Source organism: Ochotona princeps, chromosome 20 (genome assembly GCF_030435755.1).
Source record: "Ochotona princeps isolate mOchPri1 chromosome 20, mOchPri1.hap1, whole genome shotgun sequence".
NCBI classification, from domain to species: Eukaryota; Metazoa; Chordata; class Mammalia; order Lagomorpha; family Ochotonidae; genus Ochotona; species Ochotona princeps.
In genome coordinates, this window is record NC_080851.1 from 26,259,904 (window position 1) to 26,269,692 (window position 9,789).

Sequence of the window (9,789 nt, forward strand, 5' to 3'; positions counted from 1 at the left end):
CTATTTAGATAATGTTATTGCCCAGCTTAGGCATAGCATAGTCTCAATATCATCTCCAGTCAGCGGCCTGGTGCTTTGGAGCCTTCTGCGTCACGTGCAGGATTCATGCTAGTAACGATGAGCCAAGCTTTGCCAATCAAATCTCCAAACAGTCTTACATATGCTGACCTAGACAGATAATATATTACAGATCAGGTTTCTGGGCAAAAACACACCTGCTAGAGTGAAAAGAACTCTTTTGGCTCTGTGAGATGAACATAAAATTGTTTCTGGTACTTCCAAATAATGTTCCAGATCTCTTCCTAATGATGGCATTCTTGCCTCATACCGAGACGGTTTCAGATCGTTTTTAGTTCTGAGTTTTACTTCCAGATGAAATCTGTGTGGTATGCAATTCCAAACTGTATGTTTAGTAACAATAACAAAGAGAAAGAATTTAAGTTACAATCAGTTTTGGAGAGCAATACTAGGAAAATTAACACTGCAGAGAATTTGCACATAGGATAAAAATGGATCAAGGAATCTATTCACAAATTTTGGTTTAAAAAAAAAAAGTCCTTGAAAAATTAGTGGCAAACGACAGAGGAATGTACAATGCAAAGCCACGGGTTCTGCTTCATTTGTGATGATGGCATTCATGATTGTTTGGTTCATGGATAGACAACACAGCCCAGGGGTAGACTCCCTAACTATGGGCCTTGGGACACGTTTGTGAGCTGGTGTCTTCTCCGTCAAGAAGAGGCAGCGATCCACAGGATCTCCCTGTTCTAGCACCAGCCAGCCCCCATCCCACCAGCAGGATCTCAGGGCTACAAGAATCTCTTTTACCTTCTCTACCACCAACGCAAGGCAAACACCAGCATGGTAGTATTCAATCCTTGCTAATTCTAGGGTGCAGGATAAACATGCGACCCTTAAAGGAACAGAAGAAATTGAAACATGTATTTTTAAAGTGCTCCATTGATCCAAATTGATTTCTCAGATGAGAAAAGGGGAAAACTAGAGTGAACCTGGGGCAAATAAATATCAAACTGTCCATGTAACATATATTTAGAAATTTACCAATTTACCATGAACTTCATGGTTTCTGAAAGTCACAGAAATCTCAGTAAGACCTGGGCAAATGTTATTCATGTTTCTGGAATCATATTGTCACTACCTGAAAAGTTCCAAAAGCTTGGTCTCTCCTTTTAAATTTTCTGATATTAAATCCATGATTTGTGATTCCCAACAATGGACTACTAATGGATGCTCAAAAAACACTAATTGCCTATTTTTCCCTAATTATAAAATGTAATAACTCTTTCGTGAAAACATGAAACATGATGTCATTTTTAAAGTGCCGTACTTCCTGTTGAAAGCAGTTGCACAGAGGAGAGAGCTTACTTGCTTTACAAGCAGCAGCACAGAAAGCTTCTTTAAATCCGTTGGGTGTATCTGTAAGACCAAATTTCTCACACTTCATATTTGAAAATATTGCACCCCACTTTTTATGACCTTATCTCAATTACATAATTTAAAAAGTAGTCCTAGATTTACATCTTTAAACACTAATTTATAGAAACATCAGTTGATTCCCATAGTCAAAAGGACAAGATAATGAATTGACTGAGATCATTGTTCCATCTCCATCCAAGAAATCTGCCTCTAAAAAAAGATCTTAAATTGCTGTAGAAATCCAATTTGTAAGAGGCAAAAGAGGCATATAGAAGGGGAACACCAGCCATAATCACATTAATTTTGTGACTAACGGCCCTTCTTTGAAGTGAGGAAGAAGGGGTGGGGGAGAAGATGACCAAAAGAAAAAGTGCACTCAACGCCCAATTTTCATCCAACAATACAACTTCCAAGACAAAGTTTACTTTTGTGGGATACAGCGAACATCACACACCATCAGCAACATTTTCAGTCCCGAAACAAGAATCCTCTGCTACTCGGGAAATGCTATAGAATGGTGAGGAATCTTTGAAAAAAAAAAAAAAAGTGAGTCATGGTAAGAAATCAAAAAAAAAACCAGAAATCTGTAGCAGGAAGAGCCATTGACACACCAGAATTGACTGGTTTTGAATGTGCAGGTGTGAGAAACTGACAAGCAGTTAGAACAAAAACATTCCACATAATATAATCCAAAAGCCGTACAGAGGAGAAAGCATCTAACAACATACCATGCAACGGACTCCCCAATTCAGAGAAAAGCCTCAATGTTACAGATAGAGAGACGATGGCCCGGCTTCTACTGCTCTGCAGGACTGTTTGAGTAAGCTGTCTTTTGCTCAGGGATCAGTTAAGCACAACGCACTTCTAATAGGCAAACAATCAACAGGTACCCTCAAGAAACATGCAAAAAAAATGGCTAAAATGGAGCTATTTTCAATGGAACTGGCATGTTTGTCCCATGTAAAGTTGGGAAAAAAGAGTACACGAGTCAATGAGGATTTCACATAAAACGAAGTGAGTCTGTATGCAATTCATAACATACATGCTGAGGAGACACCAGTAAGTTCCTTTGTTTCAAGTTTTAAAACTAGAGTAAGAGTTGATACGCAATCAGTAGTAGCATCCTTCTTCTAGCCTTGGAGGAGGAAAATGTCTTTTTGTTGTTTTTGGCTTTTTTGCTTTTCAGTTTTCCCTTTCAAGCGCTCCTTTCTTATTAAAACGTAATTACTTATTGAAGGGGTCCATGAAAGGGTCCTCCCCAAATGGGGACTCTTACCTAACACCTCACGGCCACCCAACTCTAATCCACATGTTTACGAACATATTTCACCTCCAAATAATTGTCTTTTTCACACTCGTGCACATGCACCATCTTCCACAGCACACAAAAATGCTACAAGTCCCAGGAAACTGACTAACGCAACATCAAACTTTTGTGCAGCCTAAGAATCCAATCTCTGAATCCATGAAAACCCAAGAGTCCGCCCATCCGGCCCAGGGCAAAGTCTTCTCTGCTTTAGCAAGCATCACCTTACCATGATCTGCAGAATAAAATCAGCCACGTGTTGCTTCTTGCCGTTACCACGTCAAAGTCCTTTCCACCAACTTCCTTCGCACCAGCAAGATTAGGAAGAAAATCAGACTGTGAAACCAGCTCTTGGCAGAAAGAACAAGTCTGGGATTTTCACAATCAGTCTTACAACTTTCCTCGGGGGTTCAGGTCCCTGCTTCCTTCTCTACCTCTCTCTCTCTTCGGAATGAGCCTAATTTTTCCAGTAGTCTTGAACTCCCTAGATTTAGCTGACATGGAAAATGTGACTACAAACTTGTCGAACTGTCTCGCCTCCGACGCTGCACAGAATCTACTTTGTTGCAGGGAAGAACACCTCGCAAGCAGTAAGCAGCAAGCAGCTACACGCTCGGTGGAGACTTCTGCGCGGTGCAGCCCAGAACACCAAATCACAGTGCGCCATCTAGTTAGCAAACAGCCATCTCCATCCTGGAAGCGGGTGGGGTGGGGGTGGGGGACACCTTCAAATCCCTCCGCGGTTTTGGAGGGGAGGGACTCAGAGCTTGTCAGCAGTTCTAAAGGTCCAATTGTTTATTTAAATTAAAAAAAAATAATATATCGCTACTGAGATAATCCACATCTAGTGGATATGGGAAAATTTAGGTTATAATGGCGCTACAAACTTTTACATCTAACTTTGATTTACAAGATAAAAGCAAGTTTTAAATTAAAAGGGCTTTCTGTTAATAGAGCTTATTATTCCGAAGACGGGGGTGGGGGGGAATGAGTTTCTTCGAAAGTTGTCCCTGTGTGCATGCCCTATTATCTTTGCCTTTCCACTTCCACTAATGAGCATTCTTCTAAAGAGGCTGTTAATCCTCTGATGTGTGCTTCTGGTCAGAGGTAAGAGTTTGAATAAAACCACTAATCACTGATCACTAAATTACTGATCATTCATCACGCCCTCCAGTGCCTGCGACCCGGACCATTTTTCGCTTTAGCTTCTATGCATCGCACAACAACAACTTTCTAATTTTTCGATGCGCATGCAGGGAAGGGTGGAGGGGGAGGCACACGATTTCATCTTTGCGTGTGAACCAATCATGAATACCGCGGCAAAAACTGGGGCGGAGGGGGGAGTTGTCAATTAGCACGCAGACAGGAGTCGCACAAATGCCTGCCCCGCGGCATCACTTTCATTGAGAAGAAAGTTTAAACCTGGTGATAACAAAACGCGGGCTCCGCAGCAGTCTCGCAGATTCGGAACCTAAAAGCCGCTTTCGCCGGTAGTCACGAATTCCCAGTCCAAGCGCAAGCTCCGGTCCACCCTCATCCCTAGTCAAGGCTTTTCTTGCTGCGTGCCTAACCCTCTGCCACCATCACCACCACCCCAACCCCCAACGCGCGCGCCTCCTCCTGAAAGGTTCTTTTTCCTTTTGTCCCTTGCAGAAGTCACACACTCGGGGGCTTCTATGCGTGCAACCAGAGATAGAGGTTCCGGCTCCCTCCCAAGCCGGAGAGTAGTTCACTGCTTGAAACACACTTAGGAGCAGGAAAAGCTACACACGCAGCGGTTTGCTGCGTGGTCCCTTGGTCTCCGTGGCGGCTCCCTTGGCCTCGTTTTGCAAAGGAGCTTGTCTTGCTCCTCTCAGTTGCACCGTGCGCAGCCCCCGCCCTGTTTCCCAATCTCCCCAGCCTGCCAGGGCGGGTGTTGTGCCGTGAGGGTGCAGGGTTAGCGGTGCGGGTGACCACAGAACAGAGAGCGGCGTCACCGCGTGGCCAAACGCTTCCCGGAACGCCTTTTGGATCCCCAGCACCCCCACGCCCCGACTCCCGGGAAGGGGAGGGCGGCTCTGCTGAGGTTGGGCGTCTGTAACACCAGAGCGCAGATTGCGCGCCGTCAGGTGCCGCGGTCCCTGGGACGCCGGAAGCTCTCACCCACTCTCCGGGGACTGTGCGCGCCCCATGGGAAGCTGGAACAGGCGGGGCGGGACCCTGGGCGGCTGGAAGGTGCGCAGGGGTAAAGAGTAGGGATGGGGGGAAGAGTTGCTGGGTCAGCATTCTCAGTCCCTGAACCCTGGAATCTCTGGAGCTTTGCACATCAAACGCTCCCTGGCCTGCAGAATGACGTCATGGACCTGGACCCGGCCCTTTATTCCTTGACACATGTCAGAGCGGGAGGGAAAGACGAAACACCAAACACATTGCAGACTTGGAGCACACAAGGTACACGCCGCCCCCCGCAGTTTCAGGTGGGGTCTGGGCGGCAGCGGCGCTTGCAGGAAGGGGCTGGGGGCTGCAGAGCAGGTCTGGGGTCGCAACTACCAGACTCTCCCCAACTCCTCCCCGCAAAGAAATTCATAGCCGAGAGGCGCCCCGCGTGTCCCCCCATGCCGGGAACGAACATCAGCTCGGTTCCTGCGCGTCTCGCGCCTCCCCAAACTCGGTGAAAAGTTGCAGCGTTCGGTGTCCAGAGTCCACCGCAGAGCTGAGCGCTGCCGGGGCGTCACCGCGGCTCCAGCCCGAGCTGTCATTTGGGGGCGGGAACCGGGGACAAGATGGTGATGAGGCTGTGTCCGGCGAGTGGCGGGGGGGGATCGGCACATAGACCCCCGCTGCAGCCGAGTTCCCCCCCTCCGAAGCGCCCCCTCGTCCCCCGGCAAGCGCCCTCCGAGGGCGACCTCCAGTCTGGGCCACGCGCGCCCCACTTTCCCCGGCTGCGGCGGGGAGTTCTGGCCGCACCGGCTGTAAGTTTTCAAACTTTCTCCGAGGTTGGGGAAAAGGGGTTCCGCCGCATCTCAGGGAAGCCGGGGGCGCGGGCCGGAGGTTCCTGGCTCGCCGTCTCCGCCGCAGCCACTCGACCACACTTCTGGAGGACCCGCACCTTGCCAGGTCTCTGGAAGCAAACACACACCCACCGGTTCACAACTGTCCCCCCCCCCCCCCCGTGCAGGGAAACGCGCGCGCTGCCACACGCACACGCACGCCGGGGCGGCCGCGGTGCGGGCTCCACGTTAGCATCCCTCGGCAAGCGGCTTGGACGCGGGCTTCCGGACGCGGCGCACTTCCACGGTCCAGCAGCACTGGGCCGGACCTGCCTCGGGTCGGCCAGACTGTTTACAAACACAGCGCGCCCTCCTCGGATTGCATCGCGTCTGCCCTGCTCCTGGCCCTGTGACCTGCGCCCTGGACCCCGGGAGCCGCTGCCGCCCAGAGCCAACCCCTGCAGGCGAGCACGCGCCCGGGGTGGCTCCCGCGGCAAGTGCAACAAAGTGCCTCTGCGCGAAAGCACGCAGAAGTGGCCGAGCCGTATTTTTAGGAACTTACCAAACAAGTATGGAGAAGGCAAGAGCCGAGCCCGGGTGAAGGGACCACGTTGGACTGAGCAAAGATTACAATACATTCTATTTAGAGTGCATTACATCACCCCCCCGGTGACGTCACGTGGGATTCCTGAACTTCTAAATCATTGCGGTCCGCGGGGGAGGGCGGCGGAGGGGCGGGGTCGGCTGGCCGAGGAGGCGGGCCCCACCCCCAACCCCCGCCCCGGCCCCGCCTCGGCCCGCGCGCGGACCCTGGTGCCCCCGGTGGCCGGGAGTGACGGCTGCGGCTGCGACCGCGCAAGCAACAGCTTGCAGCGCCCAGCGCCGTGTGACACGACTCCCTGACATTAGTGGTGTGAGTCAGCTTGGAAACAATCCTGATGCTTGCAGACAGGACCACGGAGGAGGAAGGGGCGCTCCCGCGAGAGAGGGCTTTAGGGGAGGGAGAGTAGTTGAACCCAAGAGAGGGGACTTGGTGCCAACACTAGGGCACGACGCACCCCTCCCCCGGCCGGAGATGTCCGGCTTCTTTCTGCCTGCCTGTGCCAGTCCTGACCTCATTCTCGTGTTCCCTGCATCCTGGCAGCTCTGGAGAGCTCTCGCCCACACCCCTCCTGCGCCGCCCCCGGCCCATCTCACTTCCCCAGGAGGAGCTGCCTGGTGATGCCCAGTCACAGGGAATGCGCAACCTCCCCACCCGCTACCCCCAACCCTCTCCAAACTCGCCGCTTGGTGCATCTGGGAAGCTCAAGGGGAGAGCAGCTCCTGCAAGCAAAAGGTGAGTCACAGCTCAACCAAAGGTTGAGCCTGATTTAGACTCAAGCGTCAGAGCCGGAAGGGCCCTTGGCAATCGCTTCCAGAGCCTCCTCAGTAACTGGCCCAAGTTCATGGGCTGGGAAGCGCCAGAGCCAGGGCCAGAAGGCAGGTCTGCAGCAGAAAGCAGCTCAGCGTTTTCGAGCAGGCCATCACCACTACGCTCACCACAAATTCCTTGCCTTCATTCCCATTGCCAAGGTTTTACCTGGGAGTCAGACTCCAACGGCAGGTGTAGGCTGCCTTTTGGATACATCCTAGACCACCAGGAGCATCTCTCACCTGCCACAGCATTTGCAACAGTGGGAACTCACTCATACCTTCCAGTAGCCTAGGGAACAATTAGGAGAAGGAGGACACAGAACTGCTAACTATCCTGCAATTTACAGGTGAGACAAGGTCAACTCCAGGTCAGGGAAACTGGCATGAGGTCACCTGATGAGCAAGGGGGGAACCCTGGGAACACTCCAACCCCTGTTTTCCACCTCAGACTCCCTTCAACTGGGCTGTCTCTTGTAGAATCAAGTGAGTGTTGCAGCTCGGTGGCAGCTAGCACTTCTGGGCATTGTGGTTTGCTCAGGAAATATTTAGCACCTGTTGGCAGTCAACACTCCTGCCATTTATGTAACCTTGAATGCTTACCCAGCACCTCGCATCCCAACACATCACCACCATGACCATGCACTTTGCCCGGTATCATGACCAGACTGGCTACCAATCCCGCTGCGTTGTCACTTCCCAGCTGCTTTGGACACGTTCAGTGGAAAGCATATCTCTTGTCAGTGCTTAAGTGACCCACTCTTCCTTGTGCTCGAAGCCACAGGGATCAGGCTGTTTGTTCCTTATAGCCCTGGAGTTGGTGACCTGCTCTTTTTTTGCATGGAGCCCTGAAGGAACTACAAAGAAAGAACCCCTGTGGAGATCCAAATGGTCCCAAATAAAATTTGAGCTAGGACAGCTCCAGTGTCCGGATGGAGGGAAGGAAACAGCAGTCTATCAGACAACAGGTTGTTTGTCCACATTCTAGACTCTGTTACCAGCATAGTTCTCCCCACCCAAAGTTGGGATCTACTTTCTGTGCAACAAACAGAAAACAGATTAAGACACAAGAGGAAACCAGACCAGAAACAAACTTGAGACGAAAATACAGGAGGGAGAAGGGGACACAATACAACAGATCAGAGCTTGTTCTAATGGCATATATTTTTCCCAGCCTGCAAGTACAGACCCAAGACTAGAATGGCAAATGGAAGCAGCAACCCTGCATGAGAATTGAAATACTTTAGATTCTATATGTAATCACCATGTAAATTTAAAGCATTGAATCTCTAGCATTCTGCAAACAAACCAGGGGGGTAGGGAACTGGAGGTCTGTCCATGGCCATGTAAAGCTCATGAAATCATTTGGTTTGGCCCTACCAAGGTGATTGCAGGCAGGACTCAAAATTCAGCAAGACTACATCAGGTGAAGTTGTTTTAAAATATTTATTTTATTTATTTTTATTTGAAAGGCTGATTTTACAGAGAGACAAGGAGTGATGGAGAGGTTTTCCAGCCTACTGGTTCACTCCCCAAATGGCCACAACAACCAGAACTGAGCCAATCTCAAGCTGGGAACAAGGATGCAGGGTCCCAAGGCTTTGGGCCATTCTCTACTGCCTTCCTAGGTCATAAGCAGAGTATTAGATCAGAAGTGGAGCAGCCAGGAGATGAACTTGCACCCATACTGGGATGCTGGTACTAACAGGCAGAGTATTAATGTGCTATACCACTGCATGGGCCCCCAGGCTAATTTTTAAAGTTGATCATTTTGAATGGCCAATTAAAGATGTTATAAATATCCAGTAGGCTCTTGGACAAAACTCTTCCTACCCCTGCTTAAACAGAAGGTTTTATATTATATATTATATATTATATATTATATATTATATATATTATATATAATATATTATATATATTATATATTATATATATATATATATATATATATATATATATATATATATGAGTTTTCATATAACTAGTCCTTAAGTTGACTTGACTACATGAGTCATTTGGTGATCTTGAAAAGTTATTGCGGGTCTTTGGCTTGATGTGCCCCATCGAAGCCATGATTTGACATAGGACCATGCACCAAACTTAGTAATCGACAGATTACTTGTAGCCATCAATGGAGTTCTCATAATACCAGCAGGATTGGTCATGGCCCTGACAACTCTTTCAGCTTCCTCTCCACTGACAGCAATCTCATTCAAAAGGTTTCTAGCCCTGGGGTTTTTATATAGTCCGAGTTTCTGTTAGCAATTGTCACACAAGAAACCTTCACTGTGACAGGTGTGTAGAGAGGGTGTGTGGAGGGTAGACTCTGGAGTGTCAGCCTGTCTGACTGTGAATCCTTCTCTGCTACTTGAGTTTTCCAGAATCTCTGGGTCTCAGTTTCCTTGTCTATATCATGAGGATGGTGTTGATGATTCTAGTAGCTTAAGAATTATATCATCCATGGTAAGCACTCTTTTTGTGAATGGAAGTGTCATGATTCATACTGTGCTAGGAGAGTAGTCCATGATTTTAGCAAATATAACCACATAAATGGCATCATCCCCCACCCCATGCACTTGCTGTGCAAAGCAAGGCTCTTTCTGCCCTTCAAAATTACAGACTCACATTCTTGCCCACCCAGGCTCCCACAGGATTTCAAAGGCCATA

At 49.1% G+C, this 9,789-nt stretch overlaps 1 protein-coding gene across 2 annotated transcripts in view; it reads right to left on the bottom strand.

Annotated features, from left to right (window-relative positions):
- The window catches only part of CREB5 (cAMP responsive element binding protein 5), a 392,014-nt gene extending 385,704 nt beyond the window's left edge, over window positions 1–6,310 (bottom strand). For both annotated transcript variants that reach the window (XM_058677950.1, XM_004582410.2), the window contains exon 1: window positions 6,275–6,310. The gene's annotated coding sequence lies outside the window, so the exon portion shown is untranslated. The remainder of the gene's footprint in view (window positions 1–6,274) is intronic.
- Between the last annotated feature and the right edge of the window lie 3,479 nt (window positions 6,311–9,789).